The following is a 27,665-nucleotide window of genomic DNA, read 5'->3' on the forward strand; positions in this document are numbered from 1 at the left end:
TCCAGCAAATCCCATGCCAGTGCATTTGGCAGTGTTACAAACTCCTGAATGAAATCCTCCAATTTGTGTGGAATTAGCAAGCTTCATAAAAGCACAGGAGAGAAATTATAATGTATCACACATCATTTTAGTGATAGTGACTGAGTTCAGTTCTGCAACACATTCACATTTAAACTAAATTAGTAAAGAGGCACAGGTGGACTGGTCTCAAATACACCACTATCTCTAGGTCTGAGACACAGACTGGTTTTCAGCTTCCACTGGCAAAACCATGCTGTTAGAAGTTGAGGAATTTAATCTCTTCAGCAAAGATAGCAATGTTACATAATAGAAAATAGCTCAAACCAGTCAGGCAGCGAAATAGCTTCTACTCAGCCTATATGTTTTCTGGTAGGAAACTAGGGAAGTTCAGCTCCAGAACTCCTGACTAAAATGTTCTCTGATGCTGATAATGATCAAGGGCATCTTGATATTAACTTACTGGTTGGCCTTATAACACAAAGTTAAGTAATATTTTAAAGCTAACAGGTATGGAGTACTGGTGTAGTCACCACAAGACCTTGACCACAGAGGAGCTGAGTTGATGTATTTATGGTTTTAAATGTCTCATGCACATTATTACCTTAATTTCAAAGATCCTTTGTGCCCTATTTGTTCTTCTATTTCTGCAGCCCTCCTTAATGGCAACAGATACTTTGAACTTTCAGATTCTATACACTCTAAGACATAATTTTAAGAGCAAAGTAACAGATGTCTCTGCCACTTCTGCCTCCTTCTTTTCTTTTCATCCTCTGTTGTTTCCAACAATGTGATATAGATTAAAAACATCTGTAGAATATAAGCATGACATGAAACTTCTGCCATGTTCTGAACTGCACATTATCTGCAGACTTTAACAAGCAAGTCAGTCAAGATGCTTATTAGGATAGGGGAAGTTCTCTGTTAAAAAAGACACCATAATTTCAATCCTGCTCTCTACTTTCACTGTTGAAATTCATGTAACTTATCTAATTTTTGGAAATTGGAAATGAGACAACCTCTTTTAACGTATGTGATGGGAAGGATAGGTATTTTTTCTCTTCTTAAAGCTTTCCACAGAGCCAAGAACTCATGTACATTCATAATTGAATATTATTTTACTTTTAAATCAGATATTAATGATATACATGATTCATTCTCAGAAAATTTAATATTCCAGAGGGAAGGACTTCTGTTAAAAAGCACAATCAAGTAAGTATTGGGAGAGAAGAAGATCTGTCTATTGCATGGAACAAGAAATAGATAGACAGCCTGAGGAGCTATTCAGGTAGAGATGAAAGTCACAAGTATGTGTGTGAATTGAAAAGAACAGATCCATTCATCTCTGTCTCTTTACACCTGGGCTGAATGCTAAGAGCCATCTGTCAAAACTGCATGTGAGGCAATAAGAGCATTTTGTTTATCTTTGAATAAATTAACAGCCTCAGACAGGATTCCAGCAGCAGCACAGTTAGTTAAGTCAATTCCTTCTCAATTCACCCTGGCAGTTGTCCTTTCTGAGAAACCCCAAGAGAGCTTTTGATGGGTATTCTCAGAGGTGGAAGGAGAAAATATAGAAGGTATTTGAAAATTGGCTCTTCCCTTTCAGTATTGTCTTTCTTACTGTCACAGTCCTCCTTTCAGAGCAGACAGCTGTTGTGTTTCTTAAGCAAGAACCAGGCTAAGTGGATGTGGTGGGCTGACCCTGGCTGAGTGCCAGGCACCCACTAAAGCTGCTCTATCACTTCCCTCCACAAGTGGACAGGGAAAAGAAAATATAATTAAAGGTTCAGGAGTTGAGGTAAGCACCAGGAGAGATCACTCACCACTCACTGTCACAGGCAAATCAAACTTGAATTAGAGATGTTAATTGATTGTATTATGAAGAAAAACAGAGCAGGATAATGAGGAGTAAAAAAAAAACCTTAAAACCACTTTCCCCCCACCTGTCCCTCCTTCCCAGCTCTACTTCCTCCCCCTCAGCGATGCAGGGAATGGGGATTATGGTCAGCTCATGACACATTGTTTCTGCCACTGCTCAGGGAGAAGAGTCCTTCCTCCACTTCAACATGGTCCCTCTTAGGGAGATAGTTCTCCATGAACTGCTCCAATGTGAGTCCATCACACAAGCAGTGGTTCTCCACAAACTGCTCCAACATGGGGCACTTTTCCATGATCCTTCAAGGACAGGCTGCTCCACTGTGGGTCCCCCATGGGATCACACGTCCTGCCAGGAAACCTGCTCCAGCGTGGGCACCTCTCTCCACGGGTCTGCAGGTCCCTACCAGGAGCCTGCTCCAGCACAGGCCTCCCACGGGGTCACAGCCTCCTCTCAGGCATCCACCTGCCCCAGCATGGATCTCCTCCGTGGGCTGCAGGTGGGTTTCTGCATTGCTGTGGAGCTCCATGGGCTGCAGGGGCACAGCCTGACTCACCATGGGCTGCACCGTGGGCTGCAGAGAAATCCCAGCTCTGGTGCCTGGAGCACCTCCTGCCCCTCCTTCTGCACTGACCTTGGTGTCTGCAGGGCTGTTCCTCCCACACATCCTCGCTCTGCTCTTCTCTGGCCTCAATTACAGCTGTGCAGTGATTGTTTTTCTTTCTTAAGTCTTTTACCCCAGAGGCATCACAACATTTCTGATGTGTTCAGCCTTGGCCAGTGTCACATCCATCCTGAAGCCAGCTGGCCTTGGCACTGCTGGACATGGAAGAAGCCTCATATCTTCTCAGAGAAACCACCCCTCTAACTTCCCCACAACCAAAACCTGTCCACACAAACCCAACACACTGGAGCTACTAGAATTTTTTTAGGATTGTTCCACTAAAGGAATGAGTTATTCTGGAAAGCAAAGAATCTACCAGATTTGACACATCTAAACATCACTATGGCCAACATCACTAATGGAAAGAGTGTTTCAACATATAAAGCTATGGGATCTATTACTGGAGAGATCCAAATATGCTCATAAGTGTACAAATCCTTTAACAGACCAGTGAGGCCTCCAAAGAAGATAAATTAAATACCATTTCTGGTGTTCATAAACACAGGAACTGTAAATTAATTACGTAAGCTGTAAATTATACATGAATTAGGGCAAGTTATTTACCTTTCATCATTCTTTTGGAGAAAGTAGGAAAAATTGTTTCCATATTGTCTAGCAAATATTCTACTAGATTTTTATATTTATCTGATGTATTCCATAAGGTGTATGCTACAAATCTCTTCAGTCAGTGACACAAAATGACAGTGAACTCTAAGTAATTCTGTAATCTAAAAAAAAAAAAAAAAAAAAAAAAAACTTTCCAAAGCTGCAGAGTGGACCCAGGACCAATAAAAGACCAATAAACTTTGTAATAAGAGAGTTTTGGGTGAGAAGAAATGAGCAAAGTTGACGGGAGAAAAGACTTGAGAGGAAATAGCACCAGAGGAAATTTTCATCCTACTATAATTACAGACCTCAAATGAGCCAAGCTGAGTTCCCACCTCTTCCACAGATTTCTGGCACAGCCTTGACGAATTAAGCAAATCCCTTTGTAGCACAGAATAGGCAAGCATAACAGTAGGCCTCCCCATTGCCTAGTCATGTCCAGTTAGACTGCTAAAATTAGTTGTTTCTTACAAAGTGTGACTTCTTCCCTTTTAAGCCTTTACAAGGGCACTTGACACGGTGTAAAGGCTTTAAGTTTTACAAGCAGAAAACAAGGTGGAGAAGGACTTTACTGTGCCTTGTTATTATTCAAGTCTCTTGCTGGAGTGAGTGTAGGAGCTTTTCTTGTCAGAAGAAAAGGACAGATTTTGCAGAATGACAAAATTCTAAGAAAGACTGGCTTTGCCATCTCAGCAATGCAAATGAAAAGCAGAGGATTTGCACATGAAGTGGTAGGAGCAGCAGTGCTGCTTGCTGCTGGGCCCTCCATGGAGAAGTGGCACAGACTGAGAGCATCCTGGCACCCTTGACCCATTATCTGCTGTGTGATTCTGGTTATTTTTAGCAATCCCCTTGTGGGAGGGCGGAGAATAAATTGTTGTTTGGCAGCTTATGACAGGAATTTCAGTATACAACACTACTGTAAACTAAAGAGCATGGATACTGAGCACAGAGGGAGAGAGAGTGTAAGGTTTCCTGCCTCATGCTCAGTGATGAAATTTCCCCATTGTGAGCTGTAAGCAGAAAAATCTGAGCCTGCTAACACAACCTTAAATATTTTTTCAGACTGAATCAATTAGGCTGACCTTATCTGGGTCCTCACGCAAATTAAGAATAACCTCTATTTGTGTGACCCCCACACAAATCTAGAAGGGTAGTTTGAACTGTCATTATGCCTTTCTTGTTTACAAAATGCCTTTTGTAGCCTCTGGGTACAGGTAATCTCTTCTCTTTTTCACTCAGCAGAAAAAAAAAACAAACCAAAAAGAGTACAAAATTATTTGTATGTACCTATTAATGCATCTTGACAGTAATAACTCATGCAATTAACCCTCAGTACTGGAGAAAGTGTTTCATGGTGCTCTCTTTTCTACAGTCAATGAATTCACTATCATTATATTGGTAGCTTACAACAGGCACATTTTTCTTTGGTCCTGCCTGTGTAGCCACAGAAAAATATTTGATGTTTTATTTCTAGATTTACTGATTGTATTATTTGCCTTCTTACCACAAAACTCAACTCCATAGTGTTTTCTTGAATATTCCTAGTCTAAGAGCCTTCATCTGAAGAGCCTTAAATAGTCTGACCTGCCAAATCTAAAATTTCAGTTTTGGAATTTGAAATATAAATCTAATCCTACTGAGTCCCCTTTGCATTTAGTGCTTCCAATTACTTGGAATTTTGTCAGCCTGGGGTCTAGGAAAGAGATATTATCTTCTGAAGTATGCACTGATGGTCTTGCCACACATAAAGGCCCAGGATCCACAGTTTTCTCCATCTGTAAGAGTAGATGGACAGTTTGCATAGCTGAGCACAGGGAATTCCACACTCCCATCTCTCAAGTGAGTTCTGGAACTTAAAGTGATTAACTATGCGCAAGATGAAAGTGTATTATATTTTTTTTTAAATAGTTGGGTTTTTTTCTGTTTACTTTTTTCCTACCACTGAAATTCTTTCCCATGGCTTCACAGCAGGGGTAGGACCCATGGTCGTAAAACAGCCTACAACATACTTCTGAAGGGGTACTTAAGTACCTGTAGGTGACCTTTACCTCAATGTCTTCTCAGTCCTGGACTGTCCCACTGGCCTGTGGTGGTGCTTAGAAAACCCCATCCAAAGTGCAACAGCCAAACTCTGGCTTTAGATAAGAAATTCCCTCACAATAACATGAACTGTATCATAGTTTCTGGTATATTCAGCTTCTTCATCAGCAAGATACTCAGCTGCAATGCTGGAGATGTTTTCATCTTCAGGTGTGACTCTGGCCACAGTGGTTGCCACAGGGAGGCTGAAGCAGTGCATTTGTGCATGGGTGAGATGTGTCACACTCTCATTAGCGATGTCATTACATACTCAATGCAGGCAAGTGCTCTGCACCAAAGAGATTTTAAAGCAATCAGATTGCTTCAAAGGAGACCCTGGCCCATTATAGATAAGATTAGGCAGCTGATGGCTTTTAGAAGAGAGAATATATTGCACAAGCTGTCTCTTTTTGTCTTTCTGGGTATTTCTAAAATGACTTTTTCAAAAATGGGACAAATACATGATAAGTATATATGGCAGGGTAATGGTACCGCATTGTTTTCTTTAGTTGGCTTCAGGAAGTGTTTTGATAAATATTCATAGCAGATCACAGTGTTTTCCCTGTTCTACATGTATTCACACCTGCCTGGGTAAAGAACAGCCCTGATTATCATAAAGCTCAAGCCTTTCTTATCTGAGTAAAATAATCCCCCAAGAGATTAAACACCATATGAGATTTAATATTCACACAAGTATCAGTAGAGCAGAAGGAACAGGTATAAAGACAGAACAACTTTGGATTTTAGGAGAAACACACTTTTTAAGGAGCTATACCACAGATTAAACTTGTTTACTCTGAAATTACTTTAGAGTTTGGTTGTGAACTTCTGTAAGAAAAAGACTAAAACTGATTTATTCTGATACAGATATGGTGATCCAAACATTCATTTTATTCCTAAATTGTTTAATCTATTCCTATTTTCATTAAATTCTTCTTTTAAAAATCTCATGTTACATCAAATCCAAACCTTTTAGGCAAGATTCACTACTTAATTTTTTTCAAGCAATGAAAAGAAACAAAAAAGTTTTTTTATAAAGTTACATTGCAAGCTGTCTTTTGGTGAGATCAGAATGTAGTTAATACAGGCAGTACTAAATTTGAGTAAACTTTGGCTTCCTCCCTTTACTGTGCCCATTAGAGAGTCTCTATTCAGCTGCCTTTTTGCTTTTCTCCCTTACCTGAAGATCTTGTGGGCTTAGTATATGTCTAAGTCCACAAGACTTAGACACATACTAAGTCCATATTTCTTCCTTGAACTGTCCCAAAAAGGTAAAGAATTTTTCATTTCTGAGAAATGGTATATTTTCTTAATTTCCCTGGAACCTCGTTGGTCTTCTTTCACTTATGCTCTACAAGGGTTAGTCATAAACATAGTCATGTCAGAATGCTCCCTCATTTTTCCCTTTGAGTCAGACTGATGCATATTCCAGTTGCAGTGATAGATGCATCAAAGAATCAGGAGGAATGTAAAATAAGTTAATGGATGGAACTTTAAATTAGATTTCAAAATCCAAAAATTTTTCTAAACAGTTTTGTTAATTCTTCCAGTCCCAAGAGCATTTACATATAACTACACCAATAAAAGGGAAAAAAATGAAGGTAGAGAATCTACTAGAATATTCATTTTGGGTCATAAGAAATGAGGTTATAGTCGCTTTAAACATTATTTCCTACTTGTTTTTAATGCAGCTGAAAATATGGGGGGGGGGGGAATGTTTGTTGTCTGAATTGGACATATGGTATTGTCATCTAATGTTCAGAACCAGCAGCTATTAATGCACATTTTATTTCAGATTTTGCTGGATTTTTAGCAGGGCAATATATTGTTCTCACCAGTGAAATTTCAACATGCACAGAATGAACACAAGCATTATGGCTGACAGGAATCTTGCTATGTCAGCCTTCTTCCTGCACTTGGCTCTACATCTCTGCTTGCACAGCTGTGACTCTATTCAGAAGAAAACTTCTGAAAAAACTATAGATCCAAAACATCTGTGGTTTTCCAAAAGCTGTTAAAAGTCACAAACTTGCTCTTAATTATAACATATATTTGGAGGGTGAATAAAGAGGTTAAGGTGGCTTATGTGATAAGCTCAATAAAAAGACTTGCAAGTGCAGCTCAGTGTAATTCTACAAGTTAACTTATGCCAAAGGAGTAATGTAAAAAGGAGGTATGTCTTGAACCCCTTGTCCATCCAGCCATTGATATTCCAATAAGATGATGTTCCTGCAAAAATCCATATGAATATGAAAAGGTTTTTAGTCCAGGATTTATTGTTGTTGTTTGTATTAAAGGAGCTTTGTTTCTCTAACGGTTCACCCAGCCTCTTTTCATATGCAGAAGCAAGTATATTTGCATATGCAATAGATGATTTGTCATAAATGGATTTTTTTTCCCCATTATTGATAAGCTACAGGTTTTTTTAAAGGTACTTCCATGCAAGGATGGAAAAGAAGTAGTGCTGGTGAGGTGACCAGTCACTTCAAAGAGAATTCAGACAGAAAAAAAAAAAGTAAATAATCCATAACATAAAATGGATTTGCTGTTTGGCAAATGTTTGCAAGTAATGATTGTTTCTATAAAAATCTGGATCTGCTTATGAACAGGAAAGAAAAGGGCTACATTCAGATAATTCACAGTAGCACTTTGACAGAGATAATAGAAAGTGTCATTACCCTTGAAAGAAACTACAATAGATGCGGTATTTTCTTGAGGATATAAAGTGTTATTGCATTGTTCATAAACTCCAGGAGCATTACAATTTTAACAGATCAAAAAGTTAAACAAATCTATCATAAATATCTTCTGTGCCCAGAGGTAGGTCAGAAGTACGCCAGAAAAACAAAGCAAGCCAATCCAATTTTATGAGATTAACAAAGCTCCATTAATGACAGAAAAAGCCTGTAGACAAATTACAAAAATGGATCAAATTGAATTGCTAAGACCTTAAGACTCATTTTTTTTTCTGCAGTTAAAAAAAAAACTAGATAAAATTTTTAAATATTGTTTGACCCAGTAAGTTCTTCATTTTAAACACTATTTTTTCTGGTCTCAGTTAAAAGAAGACAGTTTTTTAGTTTCTAGTATTTATTTAAACCAAATAAAATTACCTAATCACTTGGAGTTGTCACTAATCTAGTATTAACACCTTGCTCTATTAAGCTATTAATAGTCTTCTATTAGGTTATTAATACCTTATTCTATTCACACACTTATTCAAAGATACTATACAAATAAAAATATGCTTTGACCACAAACAACAGACAATTTCCAGGGTAAGTACTGCCACCATAACACCAAACAAATCAAGTCTTGGGTTTTGTCTATCCAGCAGAATAGACAAATTCTGGCACCAAACTGTCAATAAAGTGTAAGAGAGGAAGTTCAGACTTAGAAAGGACAGAGACCTGCTGGAGGGAGTCCAGAGGAGGGCCATGAAGATGATTAGAGGGATGGAGCAACTCTCCTGTGAGGTAAGGCTGAGAGAACTGGGATTCTTCAGACTGAAGAGGACTTGGTGTGACCCAGTTGTGGCCTTCCAGTACTTGAAGGGAGCCTACAAGAAAAACGGGAAAAAACTTTTTATGAGGTCATCCAGTGATAGGGCAGGGGGGAAGGGCTTCAAACTGACAGTAGGGTGAGATTAGATAGGAGGAAGAAATTCTTCACTGAGGGTGGTGAGGCACTGTAACAGATTGCCCAGAGAAGTTGTGGATGCCCCATCCCTGGGAGGTTTTCAGCTCCGGTTGGATGGGGCTGTGAGCAACCAATCTAGTGAAAGGTGTCCCATGACAGGGACGGTTGGAATGAGGTGATCTTTAAAGTGCCTTCTAACTCAAGCCATTCTGTAGTTTTATGATTCTATGAAAGTTTATTTCCCCCTCATAAGAGCATGTATTGTCTGTTGATTTTGTATGTAGAGATTTACCATTGTTCTGAGTAAGATATTGCATCACATTGGCATGGTAGTAGCAATTAATGAGATGCATTAGACAAAGAACAAACAAACAGTGATAGTTTGGTTTTTTTAAATAAGATTTAAAATGAAGCAGGGAATGAAAACTAACTAATTATTGATCTTCTTACCTGCAACAGGATTTCATGCCAGAAAAATATACATAGCTTGGATGGAGCAGTTCTCCCTTGTCGTAGGAAAATTTTTCTTTTTGAGATGCAGTCTCCAGTTAAATGGAGCTAACCCTCAACAGGTTAAATATAGAATAAATCAATGTATTTATGAATACCTTAATTTTATTTTCATTTTTTAAAGCTGCTTGGCTTTTACCTTTCTTTATATTGGATTCTCAGTGCACTATTTCATGTGCTTCTGAGAAGCATAAAGCCAGTATTGCAAGCCTCAGTACATTGGAAGCATTCCTCATTAAGCCTCAAACAGTAGTAATTTAATTATTATACACTGTTTGATCATAGCAGCAGAAGAATAGGTGAAACCCCTCATTATGCATGAGCTGAACATAGATGATGTCTTCTTCTTATACAGAGATAATACAAATTATTCAAATTCTTCTTGACTGATTCAAAAATCTAGATGGCATATCAGAGAACTTCAGTGACCTAAATTCTCAACTTTACATGCTCTCTTTTTTGTTTTTTTGTTTTTTTTAAGAGTAGTTAATTTTAAGGAGATGTAAGTGAAGTGAACAACCCTAATCCAAAAGCAAAATTAAATTTGGTATTCAAGTGTCAAATGCAATCACTCTAATTTAATGAATGCTTGTTGAAAAAACCCAGCTTACCAAAATATTCATGAATAGCATGGACTTTTCTTTCACCTTGTTGATGAGTGGCTCAGCATACGCAAATTACTTCATTATGTCCTATTGCCTGGGAAAATTTTCTGGAAGTAACCATTTTGTAAGCAATCCTACATGCTCATAGTTTCTTAGAAGAGGGTGAAAGCTCAGAGAAAATGATGTAGTTCATCTTCCCTTATGCTCACAAATCCAAAAGCTTATCTCCATAGAGTATGAGCTGAAAAAAGTACTCTTGGGCTCAGCCACTCAGAATGTGGCTGCCTGGGTATTCCAAAGAATGAAGAACACTAAGAAAAAAAAGCACTGCAGAAAGAGCAGGGGGGAAAGAATCATTAATTCAATTTAGGGGTTTTTTATTTCAGAGTTTACTGTCAGCATGAGGTGGAACCAGGAGATTGTCGCAACAGATCTGTCTGCTGTTACTCTCTCCGAAAGAGTAATTATATAATACAGATAAAAATGGATTTTCAAAATATATTTTTGAAGGGATTGAAATGCTGCTTGTTTTTATGGGAGAACATTTGGAAAGAGGTGGTACTTACATTGTAGTGACCATTGGGAAAAGTGGAATCATAGTGACACCTGGAAAACAGCGGTTCATTTTGCCTTGAGTCCTGCCCCCAGGGTGAATGTCACCCATCATCCTATGTGGCTTTGAAGAGGTCTTGTTCTTTTGTCCCTAGAGCTCCACACCAGAATCAGAGAACTTAGTTTAATCTGTGAATAGAGACAGGGAAGAACATCTGAAACCAGGAGATGTTTTATCTTTCCATGTTTGCAAGAACACCATGTGCTGTAGAGCTGCAGAAGTCCTCAGTGGTCCCTCTGGCAACCCTTGGCAGCCTAAATGGCATCTGTTGGTTGTGGGAGCAGCAACTCCCCTGTCACTATGTGAGGGAAGAGATTTGCTTGTCTGTGATGGTGCTGAGTTCAGACCTGACTGTGGCTCTGCAACAAGGGCAGATTAGAACAGATTAGGAGAGTATTCAGCCCCTCTTCCTAAAAGGATTTGTCAGTGAGTGTCACCCATTTATGGAGATAGAGGCAAGGAGCACGAGGTGGAGCTGCAGGCAGACTGGGGCAGGGCAGGGATGGGATGCAGAATGGGACTTTCAGACCCTTCACCATACAGAGAAAGGAAGCAAGCAAGCAGGACCTCTGTGAATCAGACACTAGAGGTTAGAGTTCCTGCTAGCAGGGAGTGAAGCCATATATATCAAACTGGGCAGAGTGGCTTTTAGCGCAGCTGCAGCTTGCCCACAGGGTCGTGAAATAGCATCTTTGAAATGCTACTCCCACCTGTACACGGTGGTCTCCTGATGAAAAAGATACCATACCTCAGAAGAGCAAGATGTTTCTGCATTCCTAAATATTCCAGCATTAAATGTAATATTTCAATATTAATCTTTCATGTGAGTTTGTACAGGAACATCAGAAAGATATGAAAGTTCCAAGACAAAGATAGAATGTTGAATTTAGAAACCAGTTAAATAGCTCTTTATACAGAATCTGGAAAAAGTATGCTAAATACGGGTATCTTGTTGTCTTCATGCATCTCTGTGTTCTGCTGATGTCCCTGTGTATTTTAAAAAGACACTCAGTCTTGCATTCCCCAAATGGATATGCCTATCTCCAAGGTACTGCAAGGAAATGACAGAACTTCAGTCCAGTGCACAGCACCCTTCACTGCTTGGCACTCCAGATAAAGAACTACAGATAACTACTTATCTGCTTTGCAGCAGCCAGTCAGAATGCTGATTTTCTTCAAAAATATAGTACAGCAAAGTATGTACCTGAGGAACTAGACATATTTGCAATTTATTTCCTAACATCAACTTCAAAACCAGTAAAAAAGTAGAAAGTTTTTAAAGTGTCAGGTGTCATCCACAATTAACTTATTTTCCTTCCTTGTCTTTGTAATTTATTACTGCCCCATTGCTGCAAATCGCACAAAACACCTACTTGCTATTCTCCCTAAACATTTTGGCAGGGGGCTGTAGTGGATGCTTCTCACTCGTCTTTCTTGCTCCTTGTAGTCAGCCTGCCCTACCATATCAGGTGTCATGAGGGCATTCATTCTCACTGCCTTCAAAGACTCCACAAATTAAACAGCAGCTTTCTGTAAACTAACACTTTTAAATTACTTCTGTTCACACTCTTCAGCATATTCTGCTTTGCTAAAGATTTCAGGACAGATCTCAATGATTTGCCTGCCTGAACAAGTCACCTGTTCCCTCACAGCAGGATAACACCAGTAAAAAACACCAATCCACAAGAAATTTCTCTCAAAAAACAAGCCAGTGCACTTTCACCTGAGTTTGCCACAAAACTGATGCTTAGGAAGAAAACACAGGAAATGTTTTTTGAGAGCATCAAAACTAACTGAATTATTCTCTGATTTTGATGAAATCAGAACATGTTGAAAATAGGTTCATTTTGTTTTCAGAGCAGACCAAAGACAAGCAGAAAAATGTTTACAGGATTCAAAAAAGTAACTATGTATTTGTGGATTTCATAAGGACAGGCAGAAAAGGGTATAAAAGCAAGAACCTTTATGATGTGTGTGGACATAAAAAACAATATGAAAAAGGTTAAATTTAATTAGAGTTTGGGCCACAGACTCTGAGTGACCTTTGGTTTAAGTAAGATAATTTTGTTGTTCTCTTCTATTGTCATTGATGATAGCAGCATTGTTCATGGAACATAATTTGGGTATGGTGAAAGGTGGTGCAATGGATCCAAAATCTACTCTATTCTTGGATTCCCTGAAATAATGATTAGACAAATACAGTACTTGACCTTCCTGTTTGTCAGTGTAAACTAAATCTCGACCCACAGTCAAAAACAGAGAACAAGAATGAACCTCAGCACTTTCGGTGTTTTGAACCAATGCCACATTGGTGGACACAATCAGAATTCCAATCTGAGGCCAGAAGAAGAGATACAACATAATATTTCATGGACCCCACAGGAATTTAAAGAAATAATAAGAAAGAAACCAGCAACAATGTTTTAGTAAGTGCTGCTTGGCTTTACAATGAAAGAAAATTTAGTTGGTAGGATTGCAAGATCACATCTAGGAAATGACTGTCTCCAAGCCAGGGAAGCTATAAAAAGGTTGATGCTTCAGGAAAGAAATTCAGAGTGACAGCCCTTCCACTGAATACGTTGACAGTTTAAGAAAATGTTCTTGTGGACATTAAGCTCATGTTCACTGAGCAATGAGTGAGCAGAGAACAGACCTGGCCGAACACCTGTGAAACCACCTGTAAGAATGGTGAACAGCATATGTGACTGAGCATCAAAGGGGTGCTGCCAAATTATCCAGGGCCAACATGAGTAATGCACTATGCCAGAAGGGAGCAATCTAAATATTTTCTAAAAATCCTCTATTAAGTTATGAAAAATCAGAAAATAGCTGAATTGTAAGGCTCTGAATAAAATAATTGTTGCTGATTTTCAGACACAAGATTTGGAGTCATAGATATTGATTACTACTCTCAGCACTGCAAAGTTCCTTGACTGTAGTAGAAATGAATGCTCACACACTGTCAACCCACCTAAAAAAATATGAGAGAAAAGGAGGTCTTGTGGGAAGCGATTTTATATGGGGTAGTTAAAGGGAATGGTACAAAAAGTCAGCGCACCAGCAGATGCCAGAATTCATCTTTCATAACTTGAGATGTCAAGAAATTAGGTCTCTGAATCTAAACTATGCACCTTCAGCTTATGTAATAATCAATGGGGGAAAAATACACGCACTGTCCAAGTGCAATTCATCTAAACTGTCACACATATTGCCACAAATGAGCGTTTCAGGTCACTCAAAAAATGAGATCCTTACATCCTGTAACTCCATGAAGGGAATTTGCCTAAGCAAAAATCTCAATATTGTGGTAATCTGATGTAATTTCATTATCTTTTAATAAATTTTTGCTTGATAGTTATGGGCTTAAAAGCTCATGATAAAGGAAGAATCAGGGAAAGCTTGTCTCCAAGATCTGACAGGGTGCTTCCCCCTCTCCTGCAATACCTATGGTGAAAGTGAGGTAATAGCAATAACAGTAGTTCTGAAAAATTAAAATAATACCACAGTGGCCATTAGACAACTCACAAAAAGCATGAGGAAAGGAAAAGTTGAAAATATGTTCTGTACCTGTTCTGTACAGTATTTATTAATATTAAATTAGACTGACAGATGAGGAAAGAAATAAAATGTTTCCTGAAAATCAGCTTCTTCGTCTTCCTGCCTTGGTTTTACTAGACACGCAGTTTTTTTAAATACTGGTAAAACTAAGAGTGTACTTTATATGACAAATATAAAAGATGCTATAACTTCTATAGCAAATTGGTATTTTCTCACCAAGAATGAAAGAAAAATATATTTTTGGTGGCAAATGGTTTATGAATAGTTCAGATCTTGGGTTAGGCAGGAGTATATTATAAACTCCTACCTTCTTTTGTCCCAGCAGACACAAATGCTATTTACTTTCCCTGTAATTTTAAAAATTACTAAAAATTTGAAAGCTCCTACTGTTTTTTCAGTCTATAAACTGTATACTATAATCAGTGCATCATTTCAAAATTACCCAATTATAAATCCACTTATACACAACATCTCAAGTTTTTGCTTTAGGAAGCTGGGAGTTTGAAAGTTTACAGGAATCCTCTACACTGATGTGCATTAGATGAGAAATACTAATTATTAAAACTTTAATATTATGGTCTGGTTTTCAGAAATTCAAAAGGTATTTAACCCCTTTAGTATTTCCTTCATAAGGACTCATGACTTCATTTTATGCATTCTGAAATTAAAATGCTTCACCTCATTTCTCGATGATTATTTTTTTCATTTCTGCTACTGTTATTACCTGAGGCAGAGATCGATACATGTGAAAGTCTTGCCACCCGCAGTTGCCCCACTCCATTGATTTTCCATACAAATATGTACACACACCCACACACACACCCACACACACACACACACACACACACCTTTGAGGGTTTAATTGCTGACATCTAATGCACAGGCACATATCAGCACACATCCTGAAAAATCAGCCTTGCTGAATTTCATTTGCACAGAGGACAGGACTTGAGGCAACACACAGAGAGACTATATTTCTTCTACAGATGAGATATATTTGCATATATGGGAGTTGATCTTACTCAAAATGTTTTAAAACTTCAGTCCTTCCCAGTTTTCCTTCTTGGTCAAAATCAGGAGTAAATACCTTAAAAACAATGTGGTAGACTAAAATTTTTTTTTTTTTATTCATGCCTTTGCTAGTTTTTAACATTCCAGAATGTAAACTAAGACTCTTTAAAACATTCTCTTATAAGTCAGCCATATGATTTAGGCATGGATGAAATTAGTTATGGAGAGTAAAGACAGAGACTACAATGAAACTGATAAAGGAGCCTGATATCTTAAACCTAATCAAGCAGAAATCATGGGAGATAACTGCTCTGTGGTGCGGAAGTGACCAAGACCCATGTTGTAAAATTTTGTAATGATTAGCAAGTAACTGATACCATGAAAAATGTGTAACCATTAGGAAAATTTTACTAAAAATAGAATCCTGTATATGTGTCTTACAAGTAAGCCCTGTATAAACCCTTTGTATTCTCAATAAAATCATCTTCTGATCCAGCTCAGTCATCCCCACCTCTCCATCGCCAATAACTAGTGATCAAAGTCTACAACTTAATTTTTTCCCAAAATCCACCTTTTGAAAAACAGATATTAATGAGGTGAAAAGAGAGAAATAAAATTGAAGGAGATGAGGTGGAGATGAGAAGAAAAGCTGTATACACTGGGCTTGGTAAAATTTATACACTGCTTTGTTTATTGATACCGTAATCTTGCATTTAAGTATATTTAATGCTTTCTTATGGTTGATATATTCCCTTTATATTTCTTCAGCATATTGGATATGCATATGCTGAAGATGCATGTTCTTCTTTCTGAAGAACATTTAGAGAACAAATTTCAGCACCTGCTAGAAGATGTGAAGCACTGATAACACATAGATGGAGAGGATATGGGATCAGCTGTGGCAGGAAATAATAAAAGAGTGCTTTGACTGAAGAAAGCAGGTAAAAAAAAGTTCCAAAAGCTTCTGGTTGTTGCATTTACATCTTTGCAAAGATATTTTCAACGATGCAAAGAGTGGTGATTCCAAGTTAATGACATGCTCACAGTTCATTCTCCTTGTCTGCAGAGCTTCTCATTGACCCTAAGGTTTTGTATGGAAAGAAGTTTTAATTGCTTCATATTGCAACAAGCCCTTTTGTGTTTGTGGATGAAGACTTACCAGAGTGCACAAAAACATCTTTATTTCTGTTTGCCTGTACATGGCACCTAGGAGATCTGGAACAATTAAAAACCCGCAGGCTTCTGCAGAGCTGCCTGCTTCACCCCAAGCTTATTTCAGCCAGGAGTGTGATTGTAGGAGGTTGGTCCCAAACCATTTCTCCCTATCATCTTCTGCTGCATGTATGTGCCAAGTAATGGCACATCTCTTCTGCACTTCAAATCCAGTGTACTCACATGTATGCACCCACTTCTGGTGTTTCCCACCTCACACACACATCTGGGGAGCATGTAAGGGAGAATTTGAATTTATGCATTTCATAGATATGTTTTAATTACTGTATGCCCATACAGGAATTTCCAAAAATGTTGGTGCTTTTATAGGAATCAGCCAAGAATTTCTGGGGTTTCATCACTTCTGTGTGAGTTAGCACATGTAGGGAATTGCAGTCATTATAATAAAAGGGATTTTTTGAATCCTCTCTTCCTAAAGTATGAAATTTCCAGGGACTGTGGGCACAACAGTCAGTCTTTACCTTGCACTGGTTTCTGGTGGAGGGATGGCCTGCTAGATGTGCTTACTGGAAATCAAATGATATTGAGTTGTGTTTCAGGGTTATTTGAAAGTTGAATACTTTCCTGAGGAATTGTTTCTGCGGTGATTGCCAATTTTCTGCTTGAGGGGTTTATGATCAAATAGTTTCTGGCAGGAGCTTTTTGTTGGGTTCTTTCAACTGCTGGTTTTCTGAGGACACTTGCTAGTGAATGTTCAAAATTCTTCTGCTGTTTCTATTAACATTTAGAGAACAAATTTCAGCACCTGCTAGAAGATGTGAAGCACTGATAACACATAGATGGAGAGGATATGGGATCAGCTGTGGCAGGAAATAATAAAAGAGTGCTTTGACTGCACAGCGGAAGATAAAGGTACAAGTCCAGAGACAGATGCTAAGTAATTTAACATTAAAAAGAAAAGACTTGATATTTATTTTAAACTAACTTCAAAAGGGACCCAACTGGCCAGTAAGACACATCTGCCCCAAATATCCTTCCCACGTGAGTTCCTTTCCAAAGCACTTTTCAAACCGAACATGCTGAGGTCACTTTTATACACCTGAGCATAGCTGTTATAAAACCAAACCTAAATGATAGTATTTATGTGAGATGCACTTGTGAAATCAGGGGCAAATGAAAATCCTCAGTTAAATTGACAGAACTGGCACATAGCAAGCATAAAAAAACCTTGTGTAAGCTAAAGGAGTCAGCATGACGTGAGATACGCTGAATAACCTGGCACTTGTATGGGCCAAAATTATAATAATAATAACTATTTGATTCCCCTGCTGCATGCAGCAGAAGGTTGAGTAAATGAGTCACGCTTAAGTTAATACTGGACATCAAAACAAGCCATTAAGAGACCATTCCTGTATCATTTAGATTTACAAGGAAAGCTGTTTTAAAATACACACACACTTAGAAAATTTAGAATCATTGTGGAGACTTGAGATAAGCTGAAAAAGGTGCAGTTGCCATTATTTTCTTGAGATAATCCCAGCAGCTGAGAAATTGGGATGGCCATTACAGGAAAGAAATGAACTTTATTCATTGTAGATTTCTCTTTTTGTCATTTGTTTTAAATTGGTTTTGGTGTTCCTCCTAATTGAATGTAATGCTTGTGAGAGTTGGGCAGACAAGTTTGGAAAATTAAGTCCAATATGCTCATTCCTGAAAGCAGCAGAGCAGAGGCAGAAACTGTGCAGCCTTGCCCAGCTAAATATGCCCTCTGTGTTGTGAGCTGGAAGAGACTAGTAATGTAAATCCTGAAATGCTCATAATTCCTCTGGTGCAAATAGCTTGTTCCAGCAACTGCATTAAAACCATGTGTTTCCTGGGTAAATACAGGTCTCATTCACTTTCAGAATCAATGTCTAACCTAGAGATCTATCAGTAAATCATTGACTATTACTATAATTATAAGACTTATCTCTATTATTATCATCCCTCCCTTCAGAGATACCAGCCTGTTTTATGATAGGCTGTGTACTGCATGCATTTAGGGAGAGAGCATATGGGCTCCAGTGACAGACAGACCCCATTCTCAGATGGACTAGGGCCACAGTTCAGGAATTCTGTATGCAAAAACCCATTATGCACCAGGGAAAGTAGTTTCCCAAACAATTATGATTTCATTTTAAGAGCAAGATAGGCAACAGATGAAGCAGGATCATTTTACAGAAGACTCAAAGCAAAAAAATTGGAAGCGACTTGTCAGCACCTGCCCTAAGGTCAGAATTAAGTGCAGTGTGTTTGGAGTTTCTCAAACAGAGTTTTCTCATATTTACTTGGTGTGGGTCATTATCTCTTTCTGTTTCTGTCTGTGTACAAATCTATTTTATTTTGTGTGCTCTTTCTAACATTGCAACGTCTGTCTTATGAGGAGCATCAGGTAGACTTAAATGACACAGCCTAACTCCCTCTTGTGTCTTACACTCCCTAGTGGCAAGGTTTCCTCACCCTCTACAAGCAGACTTCTTGGACAGAAAATCCTCAGTGCCCTAATTGTTTTGTCACTTTTCTCCAATGTATTATGTCTTTGTTCCTATTTCAATGCACATTTTGTCACATGTCAATGTTGCCATAGAAAGCAGAAAAAAAAAATCAGTGCCATTTATTTCTTCTTATTCCTGCCGTGTATTTGTTTAAACAGTTTCTCTACCCACACTACTGTGAGATCTATTTTAATCTTTGTGCAGCCATCACTTACTTGAAGTATTTAGTTTCAGTTTTGTGTCTTCTTACAGGAATCTGTAGCTACTGCTCATAACACAGTTTCCACACCTTCGAGCACCTTTGCTTTGTTCACAAATAATATTGATATTATTTGTGAAAAAAGCAAATAATAATAACTCAATAATCCTAAAGCGACAGATCATTCACCTTATTGCACCTTACACTTTTCCCATATTTAGTATTTACTCTTTCTAGCTCTCCATTTTGAAGTTTTGGCTGAGCAAAACCAGATAAGGACAATCACAGAATCACGGAACCACACAGAATCACATAATCAATTAGGTTGGAAAAGACCTCTGGGATGATCAAGTCCAACCCATGACCAAACACCACTATGTCAACTTATCAATTAATTAACTGATCATTAGCTAATTAATGAGTTGATCTAATAGAACGTTTGCATTGTATCTTTTTCAAGCACTGTAATCTAAATCAGAGGGAGGATGACTTATAGATGCTAAGAGACAATTAGTGACTGGGCAAAGATAGCAGGAGGAACACTGAACATTTCCAGTAGGAGAGCAAACTTTGCCTTCCAAATAAAAGCTGAAGCACTATTTCAATTAATTCTCCTCAGCAGCAAAAATCTTAATTCAAAATAAGCCAAACAAGAAAGCACAAGATCCCAGATGAATATACTTATTACTTTCTGCAACCTTCTCAACAAAGCTATCAAGGCTAATGGTAGCACTATTAGGAAAATGCAAATGAGAAACAATCCCCGGAGCAATTCCTATCCAGTCAGCAAGAGGGAATGCAAGCTGGTCTCTGAATATTGAAAAATTGTCAGATGGGAGTAATGGTAAGGGAAACTAGGGATTGCAGCTTTGCGGTTAAGACAGTATAACAGGATACCCTGCATTTCTTCACTGGTTCCCTTTTATAGCCCCACATCTTTAATAAATGAGCAAGTCAAAGGTCAGCCCCTAATAATTGTAATGTAGACACTTGCAGGTCTGACTGCTGCAGAGAGTCAGTAATTCTAAATTACTGCTTTCAGACTTGATGTTGGGAGTCATGGTTACAGCACCATGTGTGAACCACAGAGGTTCAGAGGAGAGCACCTGTGAGTCTGCTGTAATTCATGTACTGGTGGGGAAAAGAGGATACACTGCACTGCACTGCATATTTGCTCATAATTAAATTGGTATTATTACACCACCAGTCATGTGAACAAGAAAAATAAGCTTCTTAATGGCAATGATCTTCTAACAAAACAAATCAGAGATGCATTCAGTTCTTCTGGAAACCTGAAGATGGGTGCCTTAGTTACAATGTTAGCCCTCTGGCATGGTGTGAAAAAGCATTTTAGTTTTGTGCATAATAGAAGTATTCACAGCTTTCATGTTAAGGACTGGGACAGGGTGTACAGCAAACGGCAGGACTCAGCCCATAATCTCAAACATAACAATAAATATCTCTGTCAGGAAATTATATTTTAGAAGATTTCCAATTTTCTTCTTTGTTTCTGTATTTCTCTTTGTATTCTGTAAGCCTTTCTTGTTTTTAAGTTACTGAACTTACAGCTTTTTCAGTAATCTTGATTCTTATTGCTGCCTCTCGCATTGAAAATGCATATTTTCTAAATGGCCATGTAGTTATTAACCTAGGAAGAATGCCAAAAAATTCTTTCATATCCATTATATCTATTATATGCATTTTCCTGTGTCTGTGTATCCTACTGCGCTGTGTAGGATACACAGGAACACAATTTTATCTTCGGCAAAGATGAAACACCACCCCTGTTACCTGCCATTAAATGACAGGGAATTAATTTCTTTAAATTTGACTTACTGTACCTTTTTCTTGGTATTTCCAAAGGACCTTATAGGATTGCAGCATGTGCTGTGTGGTTATTGTCAGCCACTGATCCCAGAATCATAGAACCAGTCATGCATTAATACAAGAATTTGCTGTACTCCCATCTGCTCTATACCTCCCATCTTCCTGTCTACAATATAAAATTTAAATTCAAGCATATGTTCACAGAGCATTTACTCAGATGCCTATAAATTTGGTATATCACCTTTTTGCATGTTTTCCGCAAGGGAAAAAGAAGATTTGAGATCGATGATGTCTGCTGGCTATGGCCATTGGCAAATTCATACCTTGCAAATGCATGCCTAGGCAACACCCCAGCTCCATGAACATAGGAAACAGGACTAATGCCCAGCCCTGACTGGGAACACACCTGCAGGACATGATGCCACCAATCTCCCAGTTTCTTCTGGACATTCTTCACACTGGTTCTCAGCACCTCAGTTGTACCTGAGGAGCACTGCTGAAGGGATGGATATTTGTCCTTTATCAGGTCATTCTCGCACTGTGCAAAGGGAGCTTGTGACTTGAGCTGCTGGGAGGTCATTGGCTAATATGACAAATCCTTAGTTACCAGGATTTACTCAGGTTTTTAAGGTTGTATCTCAGGTCTATTCTATATGGATATCACAAACTGCATGTGCTCTTCCCCAAGTTTAACCAGCAATCTATGACATGCATTCTAACCTTTTACCAAGTGATCTTCTACTTAACACCAGTTTTCCAAAAATCACCTACTGGTCCTCAACACGTGTAGGTAAAAACTGAAATGCTGCTACAATTGCTAGATTATTACTATTACTAAAATTTTAATACCGTATTTATTGCCAACTCTGCCTCTTTAATAACAGACCTGGGAGTAATTTTGTAGAGATGAAAACAGTCTCACTGACCTGACATTTAGTACTACACAGAGGTAATAACAAGAGCCCAAAGAGCGTTCAATTTTTAAAGAAGAAAAATCATATGTAGCCATTATTTATTTACCAATACAAAATACAGGCACTCTTTAAAAAGTTTTAAAATTGCAGCAGTAGGATTACAAGTGCAGAAGAGTGGCAGTGATCCACAGAGACCTCCTGAGGGATTCAGGGAGAAAAGAAGCAGGCAGAATTTTTATCAGGTTATTTTTCCTACATAACGTGAGTCCGCCAGAAATTTTGTCTGTAGAACTTTGGAAATTTCTGCAAACTGGCTATTGCCTCAGTGGAGCAAAAGGACCCATTGTTAGAGTAATTGAGAAACCTGTAGTGGTTAATATGAAATTGCAATCCTTCAATTGCAGTAAGTTTAAAAGGAAAGTTTCCAGTCCAGAACTTATGAGCTCCCCTGAGTATAGCTGTGAAGGATACATATTTCTCAAAGTATTGCTTTTTGGGGCAAGGAGCTTACAAGTCCAGCTTCTTACCACATCCTTCAAGCCAATACTTTCAGGTCTTAAATACTATATCAGAGACACTGCTCTATGGCCATAAAATTTAAATTTTCCTTTCTTTGGAGGGCAGGGGGGAGAAAAAAGACTGGTTTTTCCTACTGCATATTCCAGGAAGGCTCTGACTTATTTGGAACTGTTACTGATCCCAGTTGCATATTTGCAGAACGAGCATTCAAGAAATCAGAACTCGGACACAGCACACTTTTTCATGCTAGACAAGATATTCCAGTAATTTTATTTAGTGGCAAAAAAGAATACAAACCTTTATTTGAAAGTATTTTCTACAACTTTATAATCTACTTAAAATGCCTTCTCCTATCTCACAGTATCATTTTCACTGCATACAGTCAGGACATATTTAAACTAGATCTTGAAACAACATCCATGCACTATCATGCTGTTTTCATCAGAAATACCTTTCTGTGTCTTCTCTGCATCCTGAAATTTCCAAACTGGATTTTTGGAATTCACATATGAAGTAGGAAAGATTTGTAGAAATAGCCAAAACATTCACAAATGCAGGAAAGAATAACAGCAATTCATCCACTGAAGCTAAGAGGAATCAGGGAGCCCTGAGATTAGCAACACAGTTTTTCTGACTAACGCAACGAAAGCTCTTGAGGGAGAAGCGTATTTATTATTGTAATCATCATCTTCATTAGTAAACATGATAATGATTTAATAATAATTCTTATTTTAGAAGTATGGAGAAGCCTCTAGCAATCAGATACTATTGTGTTAGGCTTGATGTAAAATTAAGTAAATGTTAATGTCAGTCATGAGGAATGTGTCTACACTGCTAAACAAAAGAGACCATGGAACAAGGCTGAGCATCATATCCCTCACGGTGTGTGGATGGATATAACTAAAGGTTTTGAAGCGCATAAGTTACAAGTATGCTTCTAAAGAATGAGGAAGACATTGATATTCAGATAGGGTTAAGACCCCAAAACCACCTGGCCAAATAAGCTGGCAGTGGAGGAACTGGTAAAAATCTGACCTTGTAACAAAGAGCGCTTTATTAATATTGAATCTCATTTACTGACAAGACAAGCTAGACAGAGGCAATTTCTAAGAGCGCAGCATGTAGGAGGGCAAGGGAAGAGTTGATTGTCCCTGGTGGATATGATGAAGCTTCTTCCTGGACAAAGAAAATGAATACTGGAAAGCACTTACAAATTTATAAACAAGACTGGAAGGCAGGAAAATCAAAAGAAGAAAGCAAAAATATAAGGCCTTTTTCTAGGGAAGGAAAAGAACCAGGGACAAAAGGAACAATACCAAAATACAGACTGGACACAGCCTTGGAAGAGCCAGGTCCAACTGCTGCACTTTAGGTACCTTTGCTCTCCAGAGGAACAGGCAGTCATAACAAATGGATTCTCCCTGTCCTTTATATATCTTTTAAAACAATTTTCTCAAACAGCTGGAACTCTAACCATTCCTAGGCAAACTGAAAATTACCCCAGTACTTTTGGATGGGATTACCCCTAGGCCAGGCTCTCTGATGTTGCAATTCAGCTTAGACTAGTCTCAAAAGCATTGGAAAGACAATGGACACAAAATGCAAAAAATAATTAAGTGTCCATAGTGTCATCTTGAACCACAAATACGGACAGACATGCAGAACAGTTGCTGTACAAACAGACACAGAACATCCCCATCTTACAACACTGCCTGGCCAAAAGGCCTATGGAGCACAGTGGGCAGTAAAAAGAGTTAAAAGCCTTTCTGTGATTGGGTATGAACACTGTGTTCAGTGAATTAATTCATTTTTAAGGCTTTCATGTCAGGCAGAGGACACACTAGAAAACAAGAACAATTTAGGAAGAAAAATGTCAAAAAGAAAACCATACAGTGCTGTCAAATATCGAATGCCTTGATGTTAATTTTGTATACGGCTTAATTTTTCATCAATCATCTGATGCACTACAAATCCTTGGGTTTGCATTTAATTTTTATTTTTTTCTTTAGTTTGTTTCACTTAACTCACCTCTAATTTGTGCAAACATTTACTTATTACCTACTTGTAAATTGTGAAACAAGGAGTGCTTGCAAGGCAGCAGTTAACAGAGTGCTCCTTCTTTCTTGGGAGGCCATTTCTCCTGTAAACATGGATTCAGCCTCTCATAGCATGTGGAAAATATGCCAAATAAATATAGTTAAACTCTAGATTTATCCTCTGGTGACTTTCTCCTGCATATCATAGGAACAGTAGGGTCCACCAAGATAAAAAGGAGAGGTGCAAAAATATTTGAGCCACTCACAGACACTGTAATGACACCTAGAAGCAGCTTATTCTATAAAACAAGACAACTAGAAGTATTCCCCATTTTTTCCCTGCTTCTACCATATTAAACATTTGGTGGGTAGCAGCAGTGCAATACCCCTGTAGTCTCATATTTGTCTGCATTCCAGTATCACCTTTTGTTGTTGATGGGCCTGTGCACTTTACTCATAAGAGAGAAACAACAACAAACTTTATTGATATTACAAAGTCCAACAGTAGATGCACTGGTGGTTTAGCAAGTTTTAAAGGCTAGGTAAATTGATTATTTACTCCATAGTAGACAGGGTCAGACAGATTTGTCAGGGAGACACTCCTTTTCAGTCATGAGCATAAATACCCCCTCATGCTCTAAACTCCTTCTCAGAGGAAGTATTTGTGCGGCTGGATCCAGACTTGATCAATAGTTTATGTCTAAAGGATTCACACCTTCATTGTCTAAAGGATTCACTCATTTACTTCATTCAGTTAGGATTTCAAAGTTTACCATGCCAATCACTGGAAAAACTAAAAGTCAGAGCTGCCAGCACACTCATGTTTTGATTCTTCATTCATTCATTTCTGTATCACATACCTCCTCACCCCTGCTGTCTAATTGTACAATTGGGACTGTCTTTCCTGTATATACTTTTATTTTAAAAGAGATTGCATAGATAATTTGAATTTTTTTGTGGGTTTTTAGAACTGAAATAAGCAAACAAGCAAACTAATAAATAATTTAAGCACATTCAAGCTGGGAAATATCAATAGACAGAAAAAGAAAATTACTTTTATTTATGGACATTTGCTCTTTAATTACACTGTAGCTTATTACATCTTAAGTAGTGTGCCACTGCCAGCCCATGATAAAGCAGCTGGGTAGGTTTAGATGACAGCAAAAAGCCTTTCTGAAATTACAAAGGAAAGGCTAAAGCCAGCAAAAACTTACATCTTGGTAGAAGAGGACATGATTTGCCATTGCAATCAGCAGTTCTACAGCACCAGTCATATTTGTGATTCAGGCTTGGTGTCATAGATAAAATGTTTGGGGTTTGGATGTTATTGGGAGGAATACTGGAAAGTGGTCAATGATCTGTTGCAGGTATTTTTACCAAAGTTTAGCTTTGAAGATTTTTGGAAGATTTTTAGAAGATATTGATACTTGAAAAAGTTTTAACTTGTCTATAAAAACTGTAAAGAGAAAAACCAGCAAGGTTCTGTAACTCCTTTTTTTTTTTTTATATTAACATCTGTGATCAATGAAGGGTAAAAAGAGATTTTTTTTCTTGAGGAAAATCTAAAATAAAACACCTCTATGAAAACATTCATTTAATCAAAAGGAAATATATTTTTCTGAATCTTTCAGATTCATTCTTGTCATCTCTACCTGTGGAGACCCAAGGTGAAGACAGTGTTAGCACAGAGGTCCCTAAACACTACTCATTGATTCATGCTCTTTTTTGTGTTAGCCAAAAATATAGAAGTTATAAAAACAGAAGTTATAAACATCACAACTACATAGCTGGCTACCCAGCTATGCTCCACCAAGATGTGTCTGTCAACTGTGCAGAAGCACTGGTGTTACTCAGCCATTCCTGGCATAAATCAACTACTTATAGTAAATCCCAAATCAAAACTTACTTCAGGAGTTATACTTAAGAAAGTTGCTATCAGGAGTTGGAAACAAAACTAAAGTGGTTATAAACACCATAAAATAATTTTACACAGATAAAGCTTAAAAAGAAAAAAAAGTAATAAAGAAATTAGCTCTTTTGAAACTAGTTTAAATAAACCAGTGTCCATAAATGGAAAGAGGTAAATTCCCTACCATTATTCAACAATCCTGAGGACAAGGAAAAATAAACAGAAAGGAAGAGTCCTGTGAGAGAGAAGGGGGAAATTAAATCAGAATATCCAAACAGGGCAAGTTAAAGACTCTGAAGGAGTGGAAATGTCTTTGGCTTCGTACTTCATCATTTCAGACTAGAGTGGAAAAAACCCAACAAACAAACAAACGAAATTAAAATCAAAATGAAATAAAAAGACAAAACCCCTAAAAATTAATGTAATTTGTACCAAGAGAAAAAAATGTAAATCTATATTTTTTATTAGGAGATACAACTTCAGTTTCTAATCAGCATAGTTGAACTGAGCTCTTTACATTTTATGCTTGTGTTATAAAACTTTGATTGTTTTTTTAATTAGAAAGTTTACTTAGATAATAAAAACCTACTGGTTTTGCATTCAAATTAAGCTCAAGAGAGAAACAAGATTGATCAAGTTGCTGTTATTACGAGGCAGATTTTTAGTCTCAGTTTAACAATTTTTCTATTAGCATTTCTTTTACTAGTGAATATATATTCAAAAGAGGAGATCTGCAGTGAGCACGAACTGGAATTGCTTCCTTACACTCACACTGATTTACACCATCTTAGCATCTGGCTTATTGTTTCTACTACCGTCTTCTATTACGTGATGTGCTTTCAATTTTCTCCAAAGTGTGAGAGATCTAAGTTCTAATGGACAGTTACTTATGCTATTGGTAGACAGTAAAATAAAAATAAATGCTTCTAATGGCTTTCACTGAACTTTATGGATATGCAGCAAAACAGACAAGGATGTTACTCCAGTGAGATTGCAATCTATGTTGTGCGTAGGCTAACATCATCTCCTGTTCAAATTTCCCAGTGCTTCATATTCTTAAATTCTTTGCTATTCCTACAAATTATTTAGGTTGAAATGTTGTGAGAGAATGACCCAACCCTGAGATGGATCAAGGCAAACAGGACTTTGGTGAGCAAGCAAAAAAGCTGAAAGAGATGGGGACTGGGAGCTATAAAAAAACACAGAGACTAACTTGGCTGGCTTAGACAAATAGTTTAAAAACTTGGAGAAGCTTGTTGCTAGAGCTTAAGCAATTTGGGACAGATGAATAGGAACTGGAAAAACAACCGGAAGAAGAGTTGTGTGAGACATGCCAGGATGCAAAAGGATGGGACCAGAAAGGAAGTGA

The sequence above is a fragment of the Ammospiza nelsoni genome, chromosome 3, assembly GCF_027579445.1.
Source record: "Ammospiza nelsoni isolate bAmmNel1 chromosome 3, bAmmNel1.pri, whole genome shotgun sequence".
Classification (NCBI taxonomy): domain Eukaryota; kingdom Metazoa; phylum Chordata; class Aves; order Passeriformes; family Passerellidae; genus Ammospiza; species Ammospiza nelsoni.